Raw genomic sequence first — 11,955 nt, 5'->3', positions numbered from 1 at the left:
ACGGGCCCCGGGCCACGTGATGGCTCCCCCTCTCTCCGCCAATCACAGAAGCCCGAAGCCCAGGCCGCGGCGGCAGCCCCGCCCCCGCGCCGCGAGCCCTGCGCACGAGGAAGGCGGGGCGGGGCGCCGCCGTCTTTCACAACTGCCCAATGGAAGGGGCTCCCACGGCCGAGGGGGACTGGGCTTCGGGCTGGAGCCAATCCTCGGCGGCGGGGCGCAGCCATGTCGGTGCGGGGCGGAAAAGGGCCCGGTGACGGCTCGTTGGCAGACATGTTGATGCGGGGCAGGAGATACCCTTCTTCGCCCTCCGCCTCCTGAAATGGTCGAAGCCTGATGTCTGAACCTATTAATGACGGCTCGTAAAGAGAAAATAAAACCAACGAAGACATAGGGTGTGACAAGAGGAACCTGCTTTGATTTTGCAGCGTACCCCCAAACTAGGGTTGCCGGATGTAGCAAATAAAATTACGAGTCGCCCAGGTTAACTTGAATTTCAGCTAAGCAGCCAATAAATATTTAGTATACGTAAAAACCACTAAGTATTGTTAGGCTAAAAAATTATTCACTGTTATCTGGCAGCCCTACCCCAAGGCGATCTCAGGAAGTATGTTAGCACTTTTAGTAGAAACTTGGGCAAATGACTTAGTCTCTGTGAGGTCCTCGTGTCAGACGCGGGCACAGTGACACCCTCCAGGGTTGTTGTGCCGACTGGAGATACATTGGTCCCCGTGCCTGCACGTAGTGGGGTTTCAGTAAATGGCAGTTGTTATGATTAGTAATGCTGGGGATGAAGTACGCTGGAAAGAAGTGAGGAGACTGGGTTTTATTCGCAGATCTGCTTCTGACTGAGCAGATCAGGTCCCTCTCCAGCCCACTGGGCTTGGTTGGTCAACTTTTCTTCCGCTTTTCTTCCCCAATCCTAGATCTAGATAAATTCTCCAAACTACTCTCTGTCCAGGTGGGAAGTGTAATTGCTGTTGTTAATTACTGTGAAAAGGAGCGATTTCTCCTCAGTCTGTCCAAAGATATGACTTCCCAGACTGGGGGCAGCCAATGCAACTGGAGCAAGGTTTAGTTAAGAACCTAGATAGGTTAATAAAACTCACCATAGTAACTAATTTTTGTACAGAGCTTTACCAGTTACAAAGTAACTTGACTTCACATCTGTTACCTCGAGATTGTGGTTACTCGTTTGCATTTTACAGGTGAGGAAACTGCCCTTAACCTAAGATTAAAATTTTGCTCAAGAGAATGAGATGAAGACTCAGAATTCTCACTGAAAGTATCTTGCCCTCCACACCCCAAACATGTGCAGTTAGGGCGATGGTTATCAGGGAGCTTGCAAAAGGCCAGGCGTTCCACCCACTACTGAGCAATCTGACCTGAGATACGTGTAAGTTCAACAGGAAGAGCTAGGCTTCAGCAAACACCCAACCTTATATTCCAGGTGGCTCTGCAGGGCGAGTTTGGCAACACAGACACACAGCTGAATCCGAAATACAGAAATGGCCAAGGAAGAGAGAGAGACCAATCATCTGGATCAGAGTGTCAGAAAGACTCAGAGACCCACGGAAGAATAAAATAGAATAGAAAGAAATAATAGAATCTCAGGGCCTGATGAACTTGGGTGCCCCTCCTCTAGGTATTTCTGGTGAAAACTGTTAAATGAGTGGATAAAGCAAGAGGTGAAGAATAGGGAGATATTAGGTAGCATTGATTGCGCAAGCAACGTAAACGGAGGGGGCAAGTAGGCATGAGGGAGTACTTTCTGTTGAGTGTCCACTGGATTTTGCATTGGAGTAGTTCAAGTCAAAGAACTCCTCTTGAGGGCCTTGCCCCGTGGCCGAGTGGTTAAGTTCGTGTGCCCCGCCGCAGGAGGCCCAGTGTTTCGTTGTGTTCGAATCCTGGGCGCAGACATGGCACTGCTCATCAGGCCACGCTGAGGCAGCGTCCCACATACCACAACTAGAAGGACCCACAACAAAGAATATACAACTATGTACCGGGGGGCTTTGGGGAGAAAAAAGGAAAAAATAAAACCTTTAAAAACAAAAAAAAAACTAAAAGAAAAAAAAAAAAAAGAACTCCTCTTGAGGGCTGTGCTAGGCCCTGAAGCTGCAAACATCACGGACCCAAGTGTCCGCCTTCAAGGAACCCAGAGTCTAGAGGGTCAGAGTAGACCAAGTCCCCTCCCTCAAGGAGTTAGAGGGAAGTTTAACGAACATGCTGACAGTGTCATCTTCCACCGTGACCTTGTCTGATCCTTACAACAGCCCTGAGAAGCAGTACTATGATCCCCACTTTGTGGGTGGAGACACCAAGCTTCTCTGAGGGGAGATGATCCCGAGTCACATGTCGGTGAGAGGCAGAACCTCATCGGGACCTGTCTTGTCTTTTCTTTCCCTGCACTATAGAAGCACCCACTATGTGCCAGGCAACGTTCTTGGTGCTGAGGAAACCACAGCGAACAAAATAGACAGAATCCCTGCCGTGGTGGCGTTCACGGTCTTGTGGGGAAAGACAGGCAATGAACGAGATAGAGAAATCGAACACAGAGCGTGTTTTGCTGAAGTCTTTGGGTGACACATCATGATGTTAGCATCTTAGTTTCAAAAAACGTTTGAGTGTTTTACATGGAGTTGTGTATAGAGGTGCCATTGCGCTGGTCCTTCCATTTTCTGTGTGTTTGAACATTTTTGTAATTAGAAAGTTGGGAAAAACTATAGTGTGGTAAAGGGTGAGAAAGGCTCTGGTGTAAAAGCAGGGAGGAGAGACAGGAGGGTTGCGGTTTTAAACAGGGTGGCCAGGGGAGGCCTCACTGAAAGGGAGACATTTAAGTAAAAACCTGAGGGCGATGAAGGAGCAGCCACGTGATAACCTGGGAAAGAGTGTTCCAGATGGAGGGGACGGCAAGAGGAACGGCCCTGAGGCAGGAGTCTCCCTGGCTTGTTTCAGGAAAAGCGAGGAGGCTATTGTGCCTGGAGTGGAGTGAGGGAACGGGAGCCCCCTGGGCGATGAGCTCAAAGGGAGGTCAGGGCCTGGAGGACATTGTAGACCATTTTCAACCTTTGGCTTTCACTCCAAGGGAAATGGGGAGCCAGGGGAAGTTTTTGAGCAGAGGAGTGACCTGATCAGACTTACATTTTAACAGATCGTGTCTGTTCTATAAAAATAGTCTATGAGGACAAGGCAGAGCTGGAAGACCAGTGAGGAGACTCCTACAGAAACCCAGGTGAAAAACGATGGTATGACCACCACCCCATTTAATCATCTCAACTATAGAATCATTACAGTCAGGTATAGAGGGATTGAGAGAAGGCATTGTCAAACTCTGTCCAGGGGGCGCTTTGTGAGATAACTCTTGAGCAGGGGTGGGCGGCCTATCCCGCCTGCCACCTGTTCTGTAAACAAAGATTTGTTGGAACACAACCACACCATTCGTTTACATAGGCCTATACTTTCGGCAATGGCAGAGTCAAGCAATTGTGACAGAAAGCTTCTGGCCCCCAAAGCCTGAAATATTTCCATCTGGACCTTTACAGAAAAAAATTTACCAACCCTTGTTCTTGAGTTGGGTTTCAAAGGTTGAATAGGAGTTTGCCAGCTGGATTGGGAAAGTAAGAACATTCCAGGTGGAAAGGTCAACATCGTGAGTTTGTATGGATTCTGTGAAGAACTGCAGGGGGTTGACCACTGCTAGAACCTGGTGCGTGAGCAGGTGAGGGGCAGGTGAGTCACAGAGGCTGAGCGTGAAGGGTCTCAAGTGGCAGGCTAAGGGTGCAGAGCTTGTCCTGTGGGCAGTAGCTTGTAACCGGAAGGGTTACAGCAGGGAAGTGATGTGGAAAAAAAAATCTCTCTCCTGCTGTGGGAGGGGTGCCTGGAGGGCACAGAGGCCACAAGGAAGCTGTGTAATGATTACACTAATGGTGTGGCTTATGACTTGAGGAGGGGGCCGTTGGGGTTTGTGCACTCCTCAGGAAGGAAATGAGAGCAGGTGACCTTTAGCTGTGAGGCAGCAGCCACGTGTTCCCATCCTAAGGGGGAAAGCCAGTTCTGGCCAGCAAAGGCAGGGTTTCCCCACTCTGGGGGCCCCTCAGCCCAGATCAGGTGCTCGCGGGACAGACCGTGGCCTGAGGAGAGGCTGGTTCTCAGGGCCAGGGCCAAGAAGCTGGCCCGAACCTGGGTCCCAAAGGGTCGTGAGGGTTTGGGGAAGCCAAGCGGAGGGCATTTCAGGCACTGGTGCAGAACATGTGCTGGCGATCATGCGGAGTCTGGCGTCTTGGGGTAGGGGACCAGTGTGGGATTCTTGGGGGTCAGAATGCACACGGCCTTCATCCCTTTCCTCTTTCTCCCTGGGCTTCTCATCTTCATTTCAGTTTCTTCAGCCAATAATTATGAAGTACCTACTATGTGCACAACTTCACTCTCAGTGTGGGGACATGAAAGATAGCTCAATTCCTGTCCTTAAAGTTTGCAATTTAATACGAACTTGCCTCAACTACACGGATGATCATTTATTGTAAAAAAAAGAAGTGCTGAAATATAAACAAATATGGTTTTCCTGAAGAAATCATGAAATTACAGTGGATCCTGTCCCTGACTCTGTGAGTAAGGAGCAGCGAGGGAATGCCGTAATAATAAAGAACCCCACAACCTCGTTGGCTTAACACAACTTAACGTGTTCATTCACACTGTGTGTCCGGTGTGGGAGGGATGGGGTTTCACTTATCATGGTCACTCAGGAGCCCAGGCTGAGGGGCTCCTCCTCAGGGTGGGCTCCCATGACCACTGTGGCAGGGGCTCTGGGCGTGGCGAATATCACGCCCCGACTCTTACGCTACTGCTCAGGAGTGACACCTGATTCTTCTGCTCACCTTTCATTGGCTGAAGCATGTCACATGGCCATACCCAATTTCAAGGGAGATGGGAAATGCAGTCCTATCATGTGGCCAGAGGAGAGGAACCAGAATAGTTGTGAATGCCCCAGTTGACTTCCACATTGTTTGACAAGGCAACAAGGTTCTGCTTTGTTTGTGACAATAGCAACTTCCCTGCTTAATTAACTACAAATCGTATTCCCAGCCATTCTTTACCATAAAGGTGACTAAAATGTATATAAATTAATTTAATATGCCAATACAACCATAATTTTAGAGAGTCTCGAAAGAGGGAACTGGGTAAAGAGGGACATGGTTCTATGGGATCAAGAAGAAACCAGAATGAGCAGGACTCTCTTGATAGTAAGTGACAGAAACCCAACTCAAATTAGCATAGGCAATAGGCTAAATGACTGGAAAGTAACCAGAGAATCTCCCAGAATCCAAGGAAGAGATGACCAGCCAAATGCTAGAAGGGCCTCAGGGTGAACCCTGACCGGACCCTCCATGGCCTCTATGTTTCTGCACATCCATCTCATTCTGTTCTCTGGCTTCTTCTGCTCAGGAATGAGGAACATAGCCCCTCGCTACCCACAGCTCTCACCATCAGAAATGGACTGACCTCCTTCCTTAGTTCCTGGAGAGGACTCTCATTGGGCCAACTTGGGCTGTGTGCCCACCCTCGAGCCAATCCACTCTGGCCAGGAGGTGGAAGCTATGACTGACCCCTGGCACAATCAGCCCTGGCAACCCCCTCTACAGCGGAGCCTGGGCAGAGTTATCAGGAGAAGGGAGGAGCTGGGCGTGCGATAGGACACAGGTGCCCTTTCAGCCCTCAGGGAGGTGGGCTTCCTGGGCTCAGGAAGAGCGAGGCCTAGTGAGCGAGGTGGTGGGGAAGAGGAGGAGGGGAGCCTCAGCAAGAATGAGGGCACAACTCGATGGACAACCAAACTTGCCAGAAGCGTGAATTAGCCACACTCTGTCCTGGTGTCCTCCTTTATGTCCCTGGGGTTCCTGGAACTCCGTTGCAAATCACAGTCATGAACAGGCCAAATCAAATTGTCCCTGGGATGCAGTAGCAACAAAGGGGAGCCACAGGGTCCCCAGAGAAGCCTGTCTTTGCTCTTACGCAGGGCAGGATGAGCAGCCAGTGAAATGAACAGGGCCCCACTGTCAGGAGCCAAAGGATTGTTTAGGAAATTGACCATCGCCTCTTCCTCCCTCCCGCCCCCGCCACAACCTGACCCTCTGCTGGAGCCTAGGACAGGCCCCAGTGGAGCAAGGACAACTCACCCATTCATCCAATAAACATTTATCGTGTCCTTACTACATGCCATGCCCCAGGCTAGGCACGGGGGACACAAAAATGAAAAGATGTAGTCCTTGTCCTCAAACAGCTTGTAGTTTAAGAGGAGAGAGCCACAAAAACACAGAATACCAGCCCATAGAGAAAATTGTTATTGTGGCAGGAGGTGAGGGCAGACATCCCAGCAGGAGGACTGACGGGAACCTGAGTCAGCTGGGGGTTACTTGAGAAGCTCACTGGAGGAAGTGACATCTGAACTGGGTATTGAGGGACAAACCAAAGCTGGGGAGGGAGTGGAGATGTGAAAGGCGTGATGAATGTGAGGGCAGAGGTGACAACAGCTGGAGCCCAGAGGGAGCGTTGAGAGCTGAGACTGCAGAGTCGGCAGAGGTCAGATCTAGAAGGTCTGTGAGAAGAGTTTGGATTTGTTCTAAAGGCAGTGGGGAGCCCGGGAAGGGTCTGAGCAGAGGAGTGTCTCGGTCAAATTTAGGTTTTAAAAAGCTCCCTCTATCTTCTGCATGGAGTCTGGATTAGAAGGTGCTGGAGGCAGAAAGACCGAGCACGAGGCCATTGCGATTGTCCAGGAGAGAGATGCTGTGGCTTGAACGGAGGCCAAGGCTGCGAGAAGAGAGAGAGGATGAGAGAAGTTCAGGAGATGAGATCATCAAGACTTGGTGACTGGTTAGCTGTGGGAGTGAGCGAGAGGGATGAAGCAAGGATGATGGCCTGGTTTCTCTCTAGAGTGACTGAGTGGAAAGTGATGTCACCAGCCCATTAGAGAAATGAAGGGAGGTGCAGGTTGAGAGGGTGACACTGGGTTGCGTTGTGACAGTGTTGGGTTGGACGTGTGGGGGAAGGGCTGGGGGAGTCCATGTCTGCCGTGTAGATGCTCGAGCAGATCTGGTCCATGAGAGACAGATGCGAGCAGGTGAGAGAGATTTGTCAGTCATCAGCATCAGATGGCACCTGAAGTCTCCAGGGGGAATTAGATTCCCCAGGGAGAGGAGGAGAAGGCAAAGGCCAGAGCCATGAGCATCACAAACCACTGAGAGGTCCTGAGGGACCGGGGACAGAGACCGAACAGGTGGGAGGGAAGCCGAGCCTTGGAAGCCAAGGGGAAAGAGAGTCTCAAGAGGAGGAGGGGAAAAGGAGAGGAGAGCAGCAAGGTCAAGTGCTGGCAAAGGACAAGAGAGATTAGAATGGAAAATGGACCTTGGATTTAGCAACAAAGAGGTCGCTGGGACATTGGCAAGAGTCCCTTCAGAGGACTGTGGGGGCAGGAACCAGGCTAGGGGGTTGGGAGGTGAGGGGGCAGGGAGAACTCAGCGGCAGTCAGTGGAGATGACTTCAGATTTGGGCCGTAAAAGGGAAGAAAAAGCCTGGGTGGGGGCGGGGGTTGTTAGAGACGATAGCCACTTGGGGAAATTTTGGTGCTGAGAGAGAGGACGGGGCTGGCGGTGGGCATGAGCTTCCAGGAAAGAGGAGAGGCCAGAGGAGGGACAGCTTCTCCAGGGACTGGGAGGAAGGGGAAAGGACAGGTGCGAGGGTTGAAGCAGATGCCCCCGCCCCCTCCTCAAGTGGAGGGGAGGACCAAGGAGCACGGTGGGAGCCGGCCAGAGCTGTGGTTGGGGAGGGGAGGCGGCCGAGCTCAGGTTGTGATTGGAGAATGACCTTGCGGTGACCTTGACTGTTGCCATGGGTGTTGTGGCCGTGGTGGTTGTTTCTAACAGAAGCCCAGAGCAGCTGGGAGGCAGGTGTGCAGCAGACAAATTGGAGGTGCCCAAGTTCATGGTCTTACAGGCGGGGGGCACGGACAGGACTCAGACTGGGAGTGGCAAAGTTCCAAGGATATTGAAGCTGTTAGGGGGAAAATGTGAGGCAAAATGATGCAGGAGGCAGAGAAAAATGGGAATATGCCCTGGACTAAGTTTCAGGGCCCTAAAATATCAGTTTGCAAACATAGAAATGTATTATCTAAAATAAAACGGACGGGAAACACAAAGAGATAATTCACAAAAGAAGAAACCCAACTGGTCAACAAGCGTATGGGAATGGATTCAAGCTCATTCATATTCAGAGAAAAGAAAATTTAAATAAGGTAATGTCATTTGCCTAGAAAATTAGCCGATCTTAAAAAATGAGAACACCTAGTGGCAGTGAAGCGGCAGAAAATGCTCATACACACATAGCGTCGGTGAGGGCGCCCTGAGCAAATGGCATGGCCTCTCTGAGCCTCAGGTTGCTCATCTGTAAAACAGGGTGATAAAGACACTCACCTCATAGAATTTTGTGAGATACCAGGTTCACAAAGGAAGCATCTCAAAAACAGGAATAACAGGGGCTGGCCCAGTGGCGCAGTGGTTAAGTGCACACCTTCCGCTTCAGCGGCCCAGGGTTCGCTGGGTTGGATCCCGGGTGTGGACATGGCACCGTTTGGCATGCCATGCTGTGGTGGCGTCCCACATAGAAAGTAGAGGAAGATGGGCATGGATGTTAGCTCAGGGCCAGTCTTCCTCAGCAAAAAGAGGAGGATTGGCAGTGGATGTTAGCTCAAGGCTAATCTTCCTCAAAAAAAACACCCCAGGAATAACAGCCATTACTGTGGTGGTCTGGATTTGATTGAACCTGTTTTTCTTCCTGCTGGATGATCTCTAGCCCAGACCCAGGACCCTCACAGGCAGTGACCCAGTGCAGGGAGACCCTCTGCCACTCTCTTCCCAGTTTGTCTTAGGATTTAAAAGTAGGAGGGCAGAAGAAAGGGAGGAGGGCACAGGATTCCAACTGGGGCTGCCCACGGGGCGTGATGGAGCATCCTCTAAAGATGAGACTCTCAAACGGCTCCAACAGATCCCAAGGGTTATGCCTGGCAGGGGCAGGGGCAGTGGGAGAGAGCATGGCCCTTGAATCAAACCAACCTGAATTCAAGTCCTCCTCCGCTGGGCGCTAGCTGTATGACATTGGGCTGGCTGCCGCACCTCTCAGAGTCTTGATTTTTCATCTGCAACATGGCGAGGATAATACCTAACTCCTTAGATGGTGGAGAGGATTAAGGGTGAGCAGGCACATCGCCCCCAGCAACTGAGTGAATCCATAAATCAGTCCATTTGCTCGGCTTTAAGATGAGGCTGATTGTGTGTGTGCCACCGCTCCACCTCGACGGGCAGGGCTTTTGTGAGAAGGACGAGTTGAGTTAGAATGACATTGAAATGTGATAAAAGGACAGATAAGTTTTGGGGGTGGTTGGATGATTCAGCAGTGGGAGAGAAGAGCTGAGAGAGTATGTACTCTGCAGACTGGACGAGGCGAGTAGCACGGTGCCCGGCATGAAGGAAGCATCTCGTGAACGTGGTAACAGTAAGAAATATAGTCAGAAGTAACAAGCGGTACTGAGAAACTGGAAGAGGCGTGTGATGGCTGGAACAGCTGGAACAAGATAAGGGGCGTCAAGGTGCTGAAAGGGATCCCTTTGACATCACTTCCCCCCAGAGGGACCCACGGGAAATGCGGGACTTGCCCTGCTGAGGGGGCCAGTGAAGGCCCAAGGGTCTGAGGGCTGGAGCTCATGCGGGCCTGGAAATCAAATCTCTGGGCAGGAAGGGCCTCCAGGAAATCGTAAAGCCAGCCCTGGTCTCCTCCGCAGCCAGCTCTCAGCTGTTCTACAATGTGGCATGTGCACCAGAGTCAACTCTGCAGGGGTTTTTTCCTGTGGAAGATTCGCCTTCGGCTAACACCTGTTGCCAATCTTCCTCTTTTGGTATTTGAGCTGCCGCCACAGCATGGCCATTGACAGAAGAGTAGTGTAGGCCTGCGCCCAGGAACAGAATCCGGGCCACTGAAGTGGAGCATGCCGAACTTAACCACTAGGCCACCAGGGCTGGCCCCAGAGTGGACTTTTATTTGAAGAAAGTTTATTGTAGTCTGAGAGTGTTTAAAAATCACTGACCTAATCCTACACTCTCACTGCAGGTGGGGAAACTGAGGCTGGGAGTGAGGAGAGCCCCACACTTCGGTCAGCCAGGGATGAGATCTGAGCTGCAGATCCTGGCTGGGGTCAAGCTTGTCGCTGTTACCGGGCACCCACTAGTGGGCGAGGCACCTGATGTGGGCCAGGGTCCCACAGGGACGTGCTTGGGTGCTGTTTGGTGTTTTGGACTCCTGGACAGGTGATCAGGGATCAGCTGGGCCAGTTAGAGTCCTGCTGGACTGTGCTGGCAGAGGGCGGCTCCCTCCCTAAAAACTGGCAAGGAGGCCCCTCCCTGTTGGTGCAAGGTGGGGTCTCTGGGCGGGGTGGGGTCATCACTGGCTTTGTGTCACTCACTGCGGGAAGAAGCAGGTTTCACAGAGGGAGTGTCCTAGGGGCCTCCGGAGGACTCATCTCTCTCCAACCCAATATTTATTGATCTTTCATTCCATACTAGGCGTTGTGCCAAATGCTTTTAAGTGTGAATGCATTAAATTGTGTCACAATCCATGAAGTAGGCGCTCCTATTAAAGCCCAGTTTACAAAGGGGGAGACTGAGGCAGGGAGGGGTGAAGTCACTCAGCTGGTGAGGGGTGACGCCAGGATTTGAGCCCACAGGCTGACTTGAGAGCCCCTACTTAAAAAAACAAAAAAACCCCCAAAAAAACAATTTTTTATTACAACAAAAATTGCAGGAATGATGGAGAATTTCTGTATGTTCTTCACCCAGATTCCCCAATTGTTAATATTTTATCACATTTTCTTTATACTCTTCCATCTATCCATCTATCTATCTATCTATCTATCCATCTATCTTGTTCTGAACTATTTGAGAGTAAATTGCAGACACGATGCCCCTTTCCCTCTAAATGCTCCAGTGTACATTTCCTAAAATCAAGGACACTCTCTTACGTGACCACAGGACAATGATCAAAATCAGGAAATTAACGTCCATCTACAGACTGTATTCGGATTTTACCAATTATCTTAACAGTGACCTTACCGCAAAGGAGAATCCTGGGTCACACATTGCCTTGAGTCCTCCCGTCTCCTTAGATTGCTTCATTCGGGATCAGTTCCCAGGCCTTCTTTGTCTTTCACGGACTTGTCACTTTTTAAGCACACGGTCCAGTTATTTTATAGAACTTCTCTCAGTTTAGGTTTGTCTGATGTTTCCTCACGATTAGATTTATTGTACGAGTTTTGGACAGGAATACCACAGAAGTCATGCTGTGTCCTTCTCAGTGCATCATTTAGGAAATACACATGCCAATTTGTCCCATTACTGGTGATATTAATTAACTTTGATGACTTGGTAAAGGTGGTGCCAGGTATCTCCGCTATAGAGTTACTGTCTTTCCATCTGTAATTAATAATTGTCTGTAGGGCAATACTTTGAGACTATGTAAATATATTTCCCACCAAATTTTCCTGTCCATTGATGATTCTGGTTGGAATCCGTTATTACTATGGAGGTGCCTAATGGGCATTTTTTAACTGCATCGTTCCTTCTGTTGTAAGCAGGACCTTTTCCTTCCCCTTCTCCTCATTTACTTATTTATTCACGTTACTATGGACTCATGCACTCTTCTTATTCAATAGGTTATAATCCATCAGTACTGTTATTTCTTTTGATGCTCAAATTGTCCCAGATTTGGCCAGTAGGAACTCCCTTCAAGCCAGAGAGCACCCACGTTTAAATATGACATTGCACCACGTCCCTCGACCTTGACCAGGAAGGGCGCCACGCCTGTGGGGAGCGGTCCCTGTCAGGTGGAGAATGAAGCCCTGCCCCGAATGCGGCAGCCGGG

This window comes from Equus quagga, chromosome 19, assembly GCF_021613505.1.
Source record: "Equus quagga isolate Etosha38 chromosome 19, UCLA_HA_Equagga_1.0, whole genome shotgun sequence".
NCBI classification, from domain to species: domain Eukaryota; kingdom Metazoa; phylum Chordata; class Mammalia; order Perissodactyla; family Equidae; genus Equus; species Equus quagga.
This window is presented reverse-complemented; position numbering follows the sequence as displayed.